The 17,425-nt window shown below is 35.7% G+C and overlaps 1 pseudogene; it reads right to left on the bottom strand.

Moving 5' to 3' along the window:
• Nucleotides 1–561: 561 nt before the first annotated feature.
• LOC149187732 (transcription factor TGA2.2 pseudogene) lies at nucleotides 562–12,206 on the bottom strand (annotated as a pseudogene).
• Between the last annotated feature and the right edge of the window lie 5,219 nt (nucleotides 12,207–17,425).

The following is a 17,425-nucleotide window of genomic DNA, read 5'->3' as shown; positions in this document are numbered from 1 at the left end:
TCTTTAGCTCCTCAAACCCCTTTTTCTAATGTTTTTTTCTTTTGATCACTTTCACCCTTTAAATTCTATTTTAATGATTTTTCTTCTTTGTGTTTTTGCAGGTGGACAAAAGAAGGATCAACAAGTATACACTATGAGGGCAAAATTTAGATTTTCTGAAGAGAAAACAACCATTAGTGGACCATTATATCATGACCTAATGAAACGATGCAAAATTTACAGTATGGGACTCCTACTATGAAAATGCAAAAGAGTAGATTTTGATCCCTAATGGAAGTATGAAAAGACTGACACTAACAGATCTATAATCACGTTTTCTGTTCAATATAATGTCTGGTTCCCATATTTAGAGACACATCAACCTTTCATGGGATTGTAGTCAATTCATATTTACAAGTAGCAGCGATCCTGGCACCCAGAAAAATAATTCTCCTACTTGATAAGATCTGTGGGTGCTGCAATGAGCTAATAATTTCATAATTATATCTGTAAAAAAATTAATCAAAATAGGATTCTGGGAAAAGTGAAATTCCCAATGTCTAATGCTGATGTTGTCGAAGATCATAAAGTGGAGAAATAATTCGTAGATGAAGTTGTCATCGTCGTTGCGGTGGAAGAGCTTCCATCGAGTAGGTGTTGCTCTCATGGGTGAGCACACCACAAGGATCTCAATGCTCAAAGTTCATTAAAGTATTCCCCAGTGGCGAGAAAGCATCTCGTAACTTGGCGAATGGTGAGTATTCGGTGAAGTTAGTGCAGTGTCTATTGTCTCAAATTGTCTACCTGGCGCACAAAGCCCTGTAGGTTGGCGAGTTTTCCATGGTGATGGCCATTTGTTCCATGTAATTCCCGACGTTTGAAGGTGAGGTCAGAGATCCAAATATTATGGTTTCTGACAGAGACTATTGGAGAGTCTCCATTCCTTGTAGAAGAGCCTCTTCAACTTGCTGTGAAGACTGTTGTAAGTTACAAATGCCCACAAACTACGGCTCTGTCAAGGGCTCCAGCTGAGGAACCAGGATCTTGAGAAGTTCTGAGGGACAAAATCCTCCCATCCACATGAAACACCGCTTTGCAGGCATTTTCCACATCCCTGAAACTAGGTGGAACACATCTGTCTTGGCTGCAATGCTCTTCAACCGGAATATTTCATCATAGTGGCAGAGGCAGTCGTCTAGCAGCATGTATAGATTATTGTCCGGTATGTGGGCTTGCAATGTTGCTCTTAGCTCACACATTCGGCCATGATGTTCCTCTAGCCACTGTGAATATTCCATGTCGAAAATAGCAGCACCTGGACTCAAACCTGGGTGATATTGATCAACAATGAATCCCACCCCAAGGAAAACACCCTGTGTTCTTGCTCGTTGAAGATCTTGCTCAAGTTGATTGAGCTTCATGTGATTGGACTCTAACTGCTGGACATAAGCCTTCTTTCTCAGTCTACTTTTCTTTGTTGGTTCTCTATTTTGGGCAAGACGCCTCAATGTCTTAGCATCGAGTGTCTTAGATGCAACCTCATGTTCAGAGCTAGATGTTGGGGCTTTGTGATATCAAACTGGTGTTTTTTCCCTCATATCTAGGTTAGCTTGTCTCATGCTTCACATCATTGTTAATGTTATTTCTTGAACTATAGGATGTTGGATATCCACGATTCTGGTTGGAGTAGAATGGGTTATTCCTGTCATCCCTTTATATAATGGAAAATGGTGTGATATTGTAACTTAAGGACTCAAAGCATCTATGACCCACAAGAGAGATAATGGCATCAAAACTCTCAGTTTCCTTGTTTTGATGGGTTGATTTTGTATATATGAATTCTGTACTATTGAGTTGCTGCCTTAGAAAAGTTACTCCTAATTGTTGCTCCAAAGCCTACCATCAAGGCTTCATATTGTGTGTAGAAGAAGATAATGTTAGAGAAGACTTTGGTATATAGTGATACAATTGAAGCTCACAATCTTTATTTTCCACCTATTAAGAGAAATGGCTAAGCTTGAAATAATATTAGAGTTATTGAAAACTCTAATAAGGTCCATTGCTGACAACATAGTCAAAATTAGAAAAGCCTCTCTTTCTAACATTCAAACCTGTCTGCAAAATGCATATGAAAAGATAGAGTTTCAGCAGCTTGAATCACAGCTGCATAAAGAAGAATTACAGTAGTGGAGTCATCATTCTGAACCCGTTTTGTTCAGAACATTGAAACAAACTCCCATAAAAAATAAGCTAATCACGTTACACTTGATTCAGATCCAGTGCAAAATGAAGCAGCAATTGTACATGTAGATGCAGAAATTTAGCCTACACTTCCCAAGTCAGTCATCAGACCTTGGGAAGAGCTTGTCCATAACAAGCACATAACAGGTCTTGGATATGATAAGGAGGTTTCCTTTCATATTCCAGATTACTCAAAGCCCATTTAGTTTAAGAGTGCTCGATGCCTTTATAACAGTTCACTTTCAGCTATTCCAGATTCTGCTCCTCTTCCACATCAACAACAACAGATTATTAAATGCCAACATTGTGACTGAGTTGGCCATGTGAAATATCATTGTTTTGATCTTCATCCGTGCAAGCATTGTGGTCAGTGTTATCACTCAGTAATTTCTCAAGGTTAAAGAAAGAAATCACCGAGGTAACCACAAACCAACTTTTAAGCATAGGCTTTAGCCAACCTAGGCTCAGAGAGGGCTTTCTCTATATGATTTAGCTTTGTTTGTTTGAATTTTAGGCTAGTTATGAATGTTCAGGGGGTTTTTGATTTGTATTGAAGATTAGATGGTGGAATCCTTAAAACAGATAGATAGAATGATGTCTTTAGACCATTGGGCTATGGAGTCAACAGAAAGGCAACATAACTAGAATTAACTCACTAAAGGGAATGTTCAAAGGGCAAGATAGTAGAGTAGAGTGCAAGTCTTTGGGCCAGAGGGGTGAAAAGGTCTTAACCAGGGTGAGAGAGCAATTAAAAATTCTTAGACCGGGATTAAAACGAGGAACATAGGATAATCAGAAACAAAGGGCAATTGAGACTTTGCTGTAGATTACAAAGAGACAACCTAAACTAAGGAGCAATTAAGAATTCCTTAAATTAGATATTAGTAGAAAACATTTATATGCCTCACTGTTAAAACATAGCGTAATTAAACAAATTCTGAGATAATACTCTAGTTATAGCATTCAAATTCAAATATAGATTGTGAAAAAACTTTAAGAAAGATAACAACAACGTGAGAAAACACTTGTCTGCACTTCACTCAACACATGCATCCTTTGAAATATCTGGTCTTTATTCATCAATCCAGCTTGCTAGCTTAGTCAATAATCTAATAGATTTACAATCTTTTGATCAAGAAGTCTATAGAAATGTCCCAGAATCCACCCTACATACTTCAAATTGTGAAGTATTTATACTAAAGTTTTATTGCAAAATATCTCAAACTAACTTGAGATTTAATCTAGGAAATACAAATATCTTCTGGCAAGAAGATAGAGACAATTATTGAACTGCTTTCATGCTGTCCCATTTATTGTGGTACTGCTAGCATTTATGGTTTGGTTTTAGCCCTTTATGCTCTTTGCTGTTTGGATCTTTCACGCTGGAGGCTTCATTTACTTCAGGCTTTCATCTGATACTCTTTAACACTGATACTTTTTGACTTGCTGACATGTCAATATCCTTTACTGTGATTTCTCTTTTACTGTACATTTTAACCTTTTACTGTGTGTTTCAACAATAAATTCTTTAGTTTTTATGTGTATCAGCATCTGGTATTGGATATTGGTCAAGTTTCTGTATGTTTCATCTATTTATCTTCTAACTGCATACTCTATCTGGTTCCTCTGTTTTAATAGTCAATGCTCTGTGTGAATGTTTTCTTCTCAGCTCTGTGTATAATTATCTTCTTCTCTGTTCTGCGTGTAATTGGTCTTCTTCCTCTGAATATAGGATTTTTTAATAGGTTTCTTGTCGAGTCTTGGAGTAAACAGGTTCTGTGACTAGTATCAGAACTGTTTATCCAAGCTTTGGTCTTCGGCTAATTACCTGCAAAATGCAACAATTATTAAGAAAACATCGGTCAGCAGAAAGGAAACTAATGGCTTTGTTTGCACCGGGATGCCTGGGGAAGGGGGTTGTGGCAGTGTTTCGAACGTAATCGAAGGTGGAATCACGTTGCATAGGTTCATGGTGGCGCTGAAAGGTTTAATGGGTTTTATCTATGAAATGGGCGAAAGGAACGAAAACGAAGGTTTTCGTGGTTTTAAGCTTAACGAGCAACCCTTTAAAATATGGCATGAAAATTCATATTACAAATAATAGGTGGTTTATCGGGTTGGCGAGGAGGCGGTATTAGAGGTCGTTGCACTGCGTATGAGGTGAAGGTGGTTTTTAGGAGGGGTCACCCAATATAGTCCATATCTTGACACGTAGCCTTAGGGGGGTTGGAAAAACCACTTTATCGGGTGGGTAATGTTTGGCCATCGGGCGCGACCGATATGGCTTTGGACCATTGGATGAGGGAGATGTCGATCTGATGGTAGTCGGGTGGTGAAATAGCACGGGTGAAATGTACGGAGGTTTAAGGGGGGCCCGACGCTTTAACCACAAGTGATTTGTGTTTATTTAAGGTTAATGGGGGATTTGCTTGTTTTGTCGGGATAAGGGGTAAACATATAGCTTTCATTAAAACTAAGGGTTGGGGGTATTTACATAGGGATTTAACTAATATACGGGAAAAGGGTTTTATCGGGGATTTATATAATAAAGTTAATAATTAATATGAAATGTGGCAGAGTGGGTATATCCTTAAGTAAAAAGGTAAAATGTATGCATTTCACACACTTTGCTTTATACTTAGGATAAAAGGTTTTTTGTGGGTTTTTGGGTGAAATAGGAGTTACATGGGGGTTTTTACTTTTCCTAGGCAAATGAAGTCTAACCTCAGGAAAATGGGTTTTATTAGGGTAGTGAAAGGGGATGACTTTTATGAAGGGGATTCTAACACTTGATGTCCATAAGCCATTAAGCCGAGGGTCCGGTCCCACCAAAAGTCAGAGAAATGCTCTGAGCCTCTTTGACTTGAAGGATTAAAAGTACTAGAACATGCTTGTGGGTAGGAAATTAGTAAGTATAGGGGAAAAAATGACTAAGGGGGAGTTAATTAAATTAACTTGTAAACCTTTGCTTTTGCCTTCATAATTGATCATACATATTAGCACATATGTCTAAGCATGATGAATGTGTTTTGATCCAATCAACTTTATACTTCAACAACCTTTCTTCTACTTACCCATTTACTTACCCTAACATTTTTTCTTCATTTTATTTGGGTGCATTTAGACTAGCAAACCCTTATCATCCATTTTTCTTTTGAAAAGTAATCTATCTAATTCTAACCTTATATCATCCAAGGGCTTAGATTAAACTGATGAGCTCCTTTTATTTTCTCTACCTATCTAATGATCTGCCAAGATTAAATTGTTTGGTCAGATTTTATTCTCTAACTATAAACATAAACTTCAAATCATAAAATAACCAAGATTAAACAGTTTGATTACCATGGACCCTGACATGAAAATCAGGCTGCACACAATCATTATTATGCATAAAAGTAAATAGTAGTGGCATTTAGATTTGCACACTTTCATGGTCTCTTTTTGTTTTTACGGTTCATATATTTTCATTTTTTGACCTTCTTTTATTCTTTTTGTCCTTTGATATTTCTTTTAGAACATACCCTCTTTACTTTTTTTAATTTTTTAATATGGAAAACATTTGCAGAAAGCAAAGGTATGTACAATATTTCAAGGCTTAACCTTAGTCATTCAAAATTATGACTCCTATTAGTATAGGAACCTAACAGTGGCTCCACATGGGGATGACATCTCCTTGTGAGATGTCAAGAACACCGTCGACTAGTAGCCTGATCCATTGGGCCAATCCCAAACATGTATATGCTTTGTTGTATAATCTCTGTCACTGAAACTCTTCAACTGAAAATACATCCTTTTCTGCAAACTAAAATCTGATCTAACATAAACTTGCTGCTGAAAAACTGAATTTATTCGAACTGAAATCCTACCTACTTACTCTAATCAACTATCCAACTGCTGGTTAAGTAAAATGAAACAGCCAATGCAACCATTCAAGTATCATATACATTGGTTGATTTGGTTGCTTGTGCTTGTTTGTGATTAAAACTGAAGTTCTACAGCCCAATATAACCTTGTCAACCAATGAGAAGATAAGGAAATACTTGATTTCCTCGGTGGACTCTAAAAACTGTACAAAAAGATATTCCAAAATATATACACTATTTTGGAACTGATTTAAGCAACTGTACATCTACTTTGGATGGCCTCCAGGCCATGAAATTGAAATATCACTTTCACCTTTATCACCCTGCATATTTTCAAACAAGCTTTGTGATGATATTTCTTCTGATTGAAATGTTTGACTGGTGAAACCTTTATCATTTGGATCCTGAATATGATTGTTAGTTAATGAAGAAAATTTTTGATTGCATTCATCATCCAACCTATCAGTTATGGGATCATGAAAAACTTGGAAGGATTGCTGCAACTTATTACTCATAGGTTCGAATGGGACTTCACAAATTTCTACAAGTTGCTCATCCTTTACTTTAGAGTTTTCATACCACATTTCCTTTAAAAATTGAAATGATTCAAAACATAGTGGTAAAGAAGCTTCACTTATTTCCAAATTTTCTTCACTTTCTTCCTCACTTTCATAGCTGATATGGATAAGATGATCACTATTTTCAAGCTGCTGAAACTGAATTCCTTTATTTCCCAAACTAGTTTCTGATTGCTCTGTAAAGTTAGTTTGGATTTGAAGAACATAATTAACAATGTAAACTTTGAAACAGGAACTGATACTGTTACCCGTTTCGTAGAGATAGTAAAAAGTGACATGGTTTTGAAAAGGGGTGATGCAGAACACATAATTTTTGGCACTATAAATTTTTTTATGTACATTGCGTTTTAGAATGGTAGTAATTTTCACACTGATTTAAAAAAGTGGTAATTCTACATCAGACCCTTTTTTTAAAAGACCTATTTTTTGACTTTAAATTTTCTAATGTATGAAATGTAAATAATTATTTTCTAAATTTAATAATTTTTGAAGTGGTCTTCTTCATATTTTCTTGTTTTTATTTTAATTTTTGTTGTTGTTTTTGTAGTGAGGTTTTTATTGTTTTGCATATTTAAAGAAGAAGGTCGATATTTTGAATTTTCGATATTCTACATATTTATACATCGTTAATTAATTTTTCAATCCACATGAAATAATTGTCTCTAAAAAACAATAATTTTTAACAATTGACATAAAAATAACCATTTTTAACATAAATATAACTAAAAAACTACACGTTTTGATATTTTTTTGTAATTTTTTGTTAGAAATGACATGTCAAAATAACAATTTTTATAGGAAATTTTTAACTAAAAATGGTTAAATAATATATATATATATATATATATATATATATATATATATATATATATATATATATATTTTTTTTTTTTTTTTATGAATTTCATGTCAAAATAATAATAATAATCATTTTTTTTCAAAAATAATGATTAACATAAAAATTAATGCGAAAATCACATAATACAAATATTGAATGCATAACAACCTTAATTGAGTGCATATTCTTCTCATAAAATGTCAAAGTCAAAACATTACAAGTATAACTAATTAATAGTTACAAAAAATGAGCTTGATTTCCAAGCATAACTTAAATTTAATCAACAATGTCACGTAATCCAAACTCTTCGTCCTCTAGAGTTTCATCATTGTCTTCTTCCACAATATTTTCTGCTTCATTTTGCTCATTTTCCTCTTCTAATGGATCTTTGATGTCTGTGAATCTCCCAATGTATGCCTTTCCAATCATTCCGTGTAATGGTGGTTGGGGTTCCTTTGCCTTTTTTGCCACACATGATTCACTAAAGTCCCCTTTATTCAACCCAATTTCTGCATTGCATCTCGAAGAAATTGAAGAGCATTAATTCTTTGCCGAATGAAATTGCACTGTATTGAATATTTTTTCAATAGCAATGCAATTTCTTCCTTTTTAAAGGCAACATGCTAGTGTTGTACCTAATTATCAAGCACAAAAGAAATAATGAAGTAAATTAGTACAATGACATATAAATTAAGAAATAACATATTGAAATTCAATTCCATATAATAAAATTTACTTGAGTCAGAAAATAAATCCAGAACTCAATCTCCTTTATTTGAACATATGTCTATAAGATAGTTAATCAATAACTGTGGTTTTAGATAAATTTTAACTATCTCTCCTTTTGCTTCTTTGTCTTCATATGTTAGTTTTCTCACAACAATATCATAAGTCAGTATTTGGTTATGGCTCTTTCCATCTACCCGATTAAAAATCATGAACATATAGCTATCATCTTTTTCCCAATTATCAATATGGATGAACTCACAATCATTTATAAATAGTTGATCTTCACGGTTAAGAAGATTTGACTTTTCCCTGTAGCATGAAATAGTAAAAGTTCAATTAACTTGTATATAAATGATTTTTTTAACATTAATCAAATATACATTTTAAACGTCTTACCATGTAAGCTGCATCTTTGAATTTGTTTTCCCCTTGAAGCTTGAGAATAATATTGCAAACTGTGTGTCTGAATGAAATGTCACAAATCTCCATAATGGTGATGACGTGACTTCTAGAAATCCCACAACCACTTTACTAAGAGCTTGATAAGTATAAGGGTTACTATCATAGTCAATGTTTGGAATATTGAAACCATGGGGAATATCTGCAATAACTAGGGCATAATCTCTTTTAGGTATGAGTTTAGCAATGTCTTCACAATCGCCTTGTATTACTTGATATTGAATAGTGTCTAGCCCATTCCAAATGAAATGAGTAAGAGTTGGATCAAGTTCAGCATTTTTAAGACGTTGCTTCTTCAATGTTTTGATCTTTATTTTTTCAATAAAGGTTCTGAAACTATCTGGTGCTCCATTATCATCCTTCTTCATCTTTTATAAAATAAACAAATATATGTGTAAGTTATAAATTAAAAATAGTACACAGATAAATAAAAATGAATGTATAAATCAACATACCTTTTTAAATGCAAGATAATTTTTTTTAATGTTGATGTAGAACTTGAATCTGGGGAGTTGTGTACAACATCATCCCAACTATATTTATTCAACAATTTAACCATTTGTTCTTGAATTTTCATGTAAACTTCGTGACTGCATAGTTAAAATAAAAAAAAGTTAATATAATGATATGTATAACAAATACTACCAAGAACAATATGTTATATTTAAAAGAAAATTATAATCTAGAAATAAATAAAAATAATTCAACAAACTTACTTTTGAAATTCCTCAGACATTTCCTCCAATGATAATTCCCTGACCTCACACGAGATAATATTGCTTTGACAATTTTTTCATCCTTCACTCCTTGCAATGCTCTCCAAGGTGTGATAGTCATATCTTCTGGAAGCTGCTTCATTTCAGGACCTGATTTACTGTTGCTACATATCAATGGCTTAGACTTTTTGACCTTCTGGTTTTTAATGCCAATGTTCTCCCACATGCTAAAAATATCATTAATCAACTCCCATATCTCTCTAGTTCTAAATTCCAATTAGAAAATGTTATCAACACCTCTGAATAAATCACTAAATTTGTTGCATTTGCCACCTTTTTGAATTGATTTTCTCTTCAATTGGATAGCTTATTTCCATACAACATTCCTTTTGGAAATCTACAGTAACATTTATCCTATCCCCACCACATTTTTCTTCAAATTCACTATGAATAAATCTAACCCTTTGGATGAAAGTCATAGACATCCTATATTCATTATTTGAATTATGATCCCATGCCACTAACTTTGCTTCTGTATCTGATAAACCAGCATAAATGATACATTTCATTGTTTCAAAACGTGGGTTATTGGGATATTCCTCCATCAATTGTCTTTGAGCTTCTACAGAATGGTTCCCCCTAAGCACATAATAATTGTATTAAATTTTTTTTGACTTATCAAATGCTTCTTTGTTGGGAACTTGAACTGGATCAACAAAAAGCACATAATTAACCACATGAGCATATGGATTGTACCTCATCAATGTCTTCAAGTTGTGAACATGCAGATGATGTGGCTTTCTAATTTGATATTGACATTGTCCTTCACTTGCCTTATAGATTTTTATGAAATTAAGATGAAATGTACGACCACCCTCAATTAAGTTTCTTTTTGTCAAGTTCTGTCGAATGACATTTTGTTTTGTTTTGATAATGCCATCCTCTAAATCAGCTCTTGGTGTAATGATTTCTCTGCTTTCTTTTGAAGTTTCACTAGGTTCTTGATTTCTGGTAATGACTACCTCAAAATGTTCAACTTTACTTTTCTTTTTCATAACATTCTCATCATTAAATGTAACATATTTATTCTTGGGCATTGTTACTTTTGGTCTTTTACGGCTCTTCTTAGTTTCAATGTCATCCTCAGTACTGACAACATATTCTTCACTGCCAGTTTCAAATTCCTCGTCTTCAAAAGTAACTTGTCTACCCTTGCTAAATTTATCCACTAGAGGCCTTTTTTCTGATCCCTTGGATGTAGTTTTGTAGCATCATGAATTACTACATTTTGCTTGTTTGCCATATCTTCTTCTGACACTGAGTAGAAACTGCTGACAACTTTCATAATATCATGCTCTATGAAATGAATGCCTCTCAACCTAATTGAACAATTTTCAACAAAATTCTGCCAAACAAAATATCATATGTCAATAAAAACAAAGTTAAAAAATATAGTGAGACAGTTACAAGAATGCAAAACACAAATATAAATAACAATACTTACGATATTTTGTTTCATCTCATTTACGATTTGTTTACACAACTTTGTAGATACCTCTCTCGTGTCATATAATGAATATGATAACTGGTATTTAATCCTTTCATGTGACTTGGGCGGTTTTGTAAGTATGTAAACAACTTTACTGTCCGGTACCGAACACATGTCTATGACTCTTCCCATCACGTCATAAATGCCATTGTCATTAGGTATATCAACATATAGATATATCTGCACATTTTGGCTTTCTCTTTCTTTCACATACCAGACTTTTGATGGAAGTTTCACTTTGTTTGATTTCTTCTAGTATAAAATCATCTTCTTATCATTTGAGGTACTTGAAAGATTTGTAGCCATCAGCTCAGGTGGGGTTCGTTCACCAATGTCTTTTGAAGATCCACTTTTAAGAGTTTTTGGTCTAGAAAGATTCACAAAAATCATCTTTGATGCCATTTTCCTGAAAAAAGAAACACATAAATCAGTAAATGACAAAAACATAGTAACTTAAATTAACAATGAAAACGATAAATGATAATTAATTTTATAAATCATAACAATTTCAATTTTTTTTTTAATACATCGCCCTGCCGTCGCACCCTGAAAATCGGCCGGCCAACCAAGCCGACCATTGGGTCTGGCCCCCTAGCCCACATTAGTGGCCCAATCACTGCCCTCCGCCCATCCTTGGCCCGCGGCACCTCGGCGGCCCACGGGGTGGTGTGGGAGGGGGGGTGCCTTGCTCCCCCCCGCGCGACCCTGGCAGCTCGCCCACCCGCAGCTGGCGAGCCGCCGGGGTGGTGCGGGGGGGGGGGGGGGCGCTATCGTAGCGCCCCCACGTGCCATCTAGGCGGCTCACCCGCCGGGGTGGTGTTGAGCGGGGGGGGGCTGCCACAGTGTCCCCCCGAGTGACCCCACCGGCGGGGTTGCGCGCGACAGCCCCCCCCCCTGACGGCCCGGCCGCCGGCGGGGTGGTGGGCCGGTGGGGTGGCGCGGGGGGGGGGGGGGGGGGGAATGCCTTAGCGCCCCCCCACACCACCACGACGTCCCGCCTGCCCGCGGGGTGGCGAGCTGTCGCGGAAGCCCACCCGTGCCACCCTAGCGGCCCACCTACCTGTGGGGTGGTGGGCTACCGGGGTGGCATCGAGGGGAGTTGCCACAGCTCCCCCATGCCACCTCAGCGGCCCGCCACCCCACGGGCCAGCGGGGAGGGGCGGATAGCGTGGTAGCCATCCCCATCGCCCCTAACCTACGGGCCCGTTTGGCCGCCGTGAGATTTATCGGGCCCACCATGCCCACAGCGGACATAGTGGGTAAATTTGGTCCGCAAAAAGTTTTAATTTAAAAAAAAATTTAAACTTCATTAAACTTATTTAATATTAAAATTTGCAAGGAAAAAAATTAACTAACCTTTCAATTGCGAGAATTCTCCATTGAATATGTTGTTGATAGCAATGTAGCTGCTCCACAAATTTGCTCCAAGTCTTTCAACGAACCTCAAAAAACCTTGATGTGATGTGAATAATAGTGATAATAAAATTTATTATATAGGTAAAATTACGGAGATGTTTTACTGTACGGTTAATGTGGGATTGATTTGTTTTAAAGAACATTTAACATGTTATTTTTTATGGCGATATAGGAAACTATGTTAAAGTGAATATTATGGAATTGTTTAACGATGTGGTGAATGTGGGATTAAGTTTTTTTTAGAAGGTATTATGGGAAAAAATTTTTTATATAGTTTAACTATTAAAATAATTTAGGTAAAAGTTTATTTTACAATTTTAAATTTAAATATTTATTAAAAAAAAATTAGTTAACATTTTTCAATAAATTATAGAATAAAATAATGAAGGGAAATACATGAAACACAAATTTTGGAGGGAAAATTTCATTCTCTAAGCTATATAATATCTTTAGGGGAGTCTGCATTTGTATCATTCAACCTCTTCTATTTGAAAGGGATGGATTCTCCTCATAGTGAAGTTTCGCTTTGTAAAGCATCAACATCTTCATCGCGTAAAAACGCTAATCATATTAATGAATATAACGGAAATTCTTCCACTATGAATATAAAGTCAATTATTCCACTTAGTCCTAATCCTAAGGACTATGAGAGTAGCATTGATGAAAGAGGGGATGAAGAATTTCAAATAAATAAAGAGTCACGGATCACACTTCGTCGTAATCCTAAGGATTATGAGAGCAACAGTGATGAGGAGCATGATGAATAATTTCAAATGAATGGAGTGTCACGATGTCCAATTAGTCCTAATCCTATGGACTATGGGAGCAACAATGATGAAGAGCATGATGATGAATTTCAAAAGAATGGGGTGTCAAGGTGTCCAATTAGTCCTAATTCTATGGACTATGAGAGCTCCTTGATGAAGAGCATGAAGACGAATTTCAGAAGAATGGAGTGTCACAGTGTCCACTTAGTCCTAATCCTAAGGACTATGAGAGCAGTAGTGATGAAGAGCATGATGACGAATTTCAAAAGGATGGAGTGTCACGGTGTCCTCTTAGTCATAATCCCGTGGACTATGAGAGTAGTAGTGATGAAGAGCATGGTGATGAATTTCAAAAGAATGGAGTGTCATGGTGTCCTCTTAGTCCTAATCCTATGGACTATGAGAGCAACAGTGATGAAGAGCATGATGACGAATTTCAAAAGAATGTAGTTTAACGCTGTCCTCTTAGCCCTAATCTTATGGACTATGAGAGTAGCAGTGATGAAGTGCATGATGACGAATTTCAAAAGAATGGAGTGTCACGTGTCCTCTTAGTCATAATTCTATGGACTATGAGAGCAGCAGCGATGAAGAGCATGATGACAAATTTCAAAAGAATGGAGTGTCATGGTGTCCACTTAGTCTGAATCCTATGGAATATGAGAGTAGCAGTGATGAAGAGCATGATGACGAATTTCAAAAGAATGGAGTGTCACGGTGTCCTCTTAGTCCTAATCCTATGGACTATGAGAGCAATAGTGATGAAGAGCATGATGACGAATTTCAAGAGAGTGGAGTGTCACAGTGTCCTCTTAGTCCTAATCCTATGGACTATGAGAGCAACAGTGATGAATAATTTCAACTGAATAGAGTGTCACAATTTCCACTTAGTCCTAATCCTATGGACTATGAAAGAAGCAGTGATGAAGAATTTCAAAAGAACGAAGTGTCACGGTGTCCACTTAGTCCTAATTCTATGGACTATGAGTGTAGCAGTGATGAAGAGCGTGATGAAAAATTTCAAAAGAATGGAGTGTCACAGTGTCCTCTTAGTCCTAATCCAATGGACTATGAGACCAGCAATGATGAAGAGCATGATGACAAATTCCAAAAGAATGGAGTGTCACAGTGTCCACTTAGTCCTAATCTTGTGGACTTTGAGAGTAGTAGTGATGAAGAGCATGATGAAAAATTTCAAAGGAATGGAGTTTCACGATGTCCTCTTAGTCCCAATCTTATGGACTATGAGAGCAGTAGTGATGAAGGACAGGATGAAGAACTTAGTCCTAATCCTAATGATTATAAAGGTAGCAGTGACAAAGAACAAGAATTGTAGCATTTTCAGTAAGTAAACAGTCACATTTTCGACGTAGTCCCAATTCTATGGACTATGAGAGCAGCGCTAACAATGCACACGAGGAAGAATGTCCAATAAACATCGAGTCAAATTTTCCATTTATTCCCAATTCTAAGGACTATGATAGTAGCACTGAAGAAGGGGAAGATGAAGAATATCCTCCAATTTAGTATTTGAAAAGCACAACTGATCATAGTGTGGATAACATTCCTTTTAATGATGATGAAAATGCTTATACAAATGATGATCCAATGATGGAGATGTTGCCAAGAAATATTGTATCGAGGAGTAGGAGCAGACCTTTTCGTATCAATGCAAGATGTTCTAGTTATCCAAGGGGTAGAGCAGAATATCTGACGAGAAGAAGTTCTATCAGCACTCTCATTTCGAGTGAATGTTGTCAAAAATATTGCTTGAAACATATGGATTTCAAATTTGCATTAGAGAGAAGGAATAGATATTTGTCAATGAATAAAAGCATGCAAAATTCATATTTAGTTGGATGCATGCAATCTACATTGTCACATTATGATTATCATATTGGGTCTTTATTTATCTGTAGAAAGTCTTTCAAAATGTTTCATTTGATGGGGAATTTTCGTCTCTCGAGAATTCAAGAAAATTTGGAAAATGATCACACATTTTATTTAGAAGTACGTCATAAATGACAGTTTGGGCCATTATCAAATACTGCAATGTCATGGATGAAAGATTTATTTTCAAAGCATGGAGAGTGTATGCCAAATAGAGAGACAATACATATTCCAGATAAATTTTCAAGACGAGAAATCTACAACTTATGCAAAGAATATGCAGAAGGTGCTGAGGGACATGGCCGGTTTATTACATATCAATATTTTGTGAAAGTATGGAAGAAAGAATTCAACAATGTCCGTATTCCTAAGAAGACAAGGATGGGGATTTGCAGTACATGTGTTTCTCTTAAATAAAAAAGGGACAAATGTGAAGGGTTAGAAAGAGGTAAGCATTCATAACTTTAAATTTTAAAATTGTATAGTCATCAACTATGAAAACATATTTCTTAATGGCTTTCTTTTATGTTGTGTAGATTCAATTGTCAAAGAACTTCAGGAGCATCGTGAACAATAAACAAGTGAAAGGAAAAAGTTGTACAAGCATCGAAAGAAGTGTTATGATAATCTGAATAAATATTTGGGTTTGATAATTGATGGTATGGACTAGAAGAAAACACTTTTACCACATTTTGTTCGCACACCCAAAAATTTACAGGAGGAAAATTTAATTGAGTATCACTTGGTCAGTTGTATGGTCTTCAATGGGAAAATGTTGCCAAGGGTGTACTTCACAGTTCCAAATATTCATAATGATGCAAATATGACAATAACCATAATTCATGATGTGATTTCTCATTGGTCTAGTAATCTTCCTGAAGTTTTGTATCTACAATTGGACAACGCTTGCTGTGAAAACAAAAATCAGGTTGATTTTGGACATCTAAACATGCTTGTTGAATTGAGACTTTTTCAGAAGGTAAAGGTTGGTTTCCTTCTTGTTGGGCACACACGTGACAAACTCGATTAGATGTTTAGTCGTTTTTCAGTCACATTGAGGAGGAAGGAAGTTGGGAGCTTGCCATCATTAATTGAATGTATTAAGAAATCATACATGCCAGAGTCTAATTTTGATGTGTTGGAAGAAACAGTTGACATGCGAAGGTTTATTCTGGGATCGCATGGTGAGGAGAAATGCATTGAACAACTTAATGACATTAGCTTCCAACATCAATTTCGTATCCAAAAAAATGATGGGAAAACACTAATATGGGGCAAGAAGTATTCAACTACTGCAGAATGGGCACCGTCATCAGGTTCAGAATTTTTGAAGTTCATTCCAAATCATCCAATATTTGCATCAAAAATATTGTTATTAAAATCAGTTGGTGAAGTTCATAATTCACGAAGACAGAATAGAGATATAAATTATTCTGATTGCCTAGAAGAAATTAAAAAATGTATTAGATATACAAATGAGTACTTTGACATCGCTGATTCAGTTTGGTGGGAGTCATTTTTCAATAATCAGAGTGATATCATTTCAACAACAACAAATGAAGATATACCTTTGAAAAATCCATTTATTTGGCCACAAAATGTGTCGAATGAACATGAGGAAATAAACATTGTTGAACAACAACAATCTCAAGGTATTATTAATTCTTCATAGGTAGAGGAAAGAGAGATGTATATTGGTTCCAGAAGATCTCGTGCACAATGTGAACCTATGGAAGACCTTTACAAGATATTAAGGAGGGTTGCATGATTGCAGTGCTAGCAGATGGAGATCCCAATGGCTATCCATTATGGGTTGCTAAAGTTATAAAGGTCTTTATAGAAAATGAGGATGTTACAGGTGTTGAAGTGCATTGGTATGCCAAAAACACACACCCATCCAATGGTGTGTATAAGCCAGAGATGGTAGTTGACAAAAAAATGGAGGAAAGAGAAAAAGAAAGGGTACAAATATAAATCGCCGCTGCACAAACATCTTAAAATTGGAGGATGTTGACATACTTGTTTATGACTTCAATTTAACAAAGAGAGGAACTCTTCGCTTCAAGACAATAGTGAATCTAAAAAGGTTGTTACCAGAAGGAACAATGTTGAGATGGGAGTCTGTTGAAACCAGTCGTAGATCTAGAAGAATTTTGAAACTTGAAATGGTGGGCATGCATGTGGACTCAGATGGGGCACTAGTTGATGAAAGATAAAAATATGTAACATCTTTGTCCGCATCCAGTCATTCATCTAAAGATGTGAATTCTGATGGTGTGCAAGAAAATATGAATGAATTTGAATAATTGTCTAAGACAGTTTATATAACTGATGTTTGCATTGTATCTTGAAATAAATTTTTTGATTTCCATATGGTGTTAAATCAGAAGTTATGAGTCA

The sequence above is a fragment of the Pinus tabuliformis genome, chromosome 3_1, assembly GCF_031772625.1.
Source record: "Pinus tabuliformis cultivar Carrire ecotype Pingquan chromosome 3_1, CPIR1, whole genome shotgun sequence".
NCBI lineage: Eukaryota > Viridiplantae > Streptophyta > Pinopsida > Pinales > Pinaceae > Pinus > Pinus tabuliformis.
This window is presented reverse-complemented; position numbering and strand designations above follow the sequence as displayed.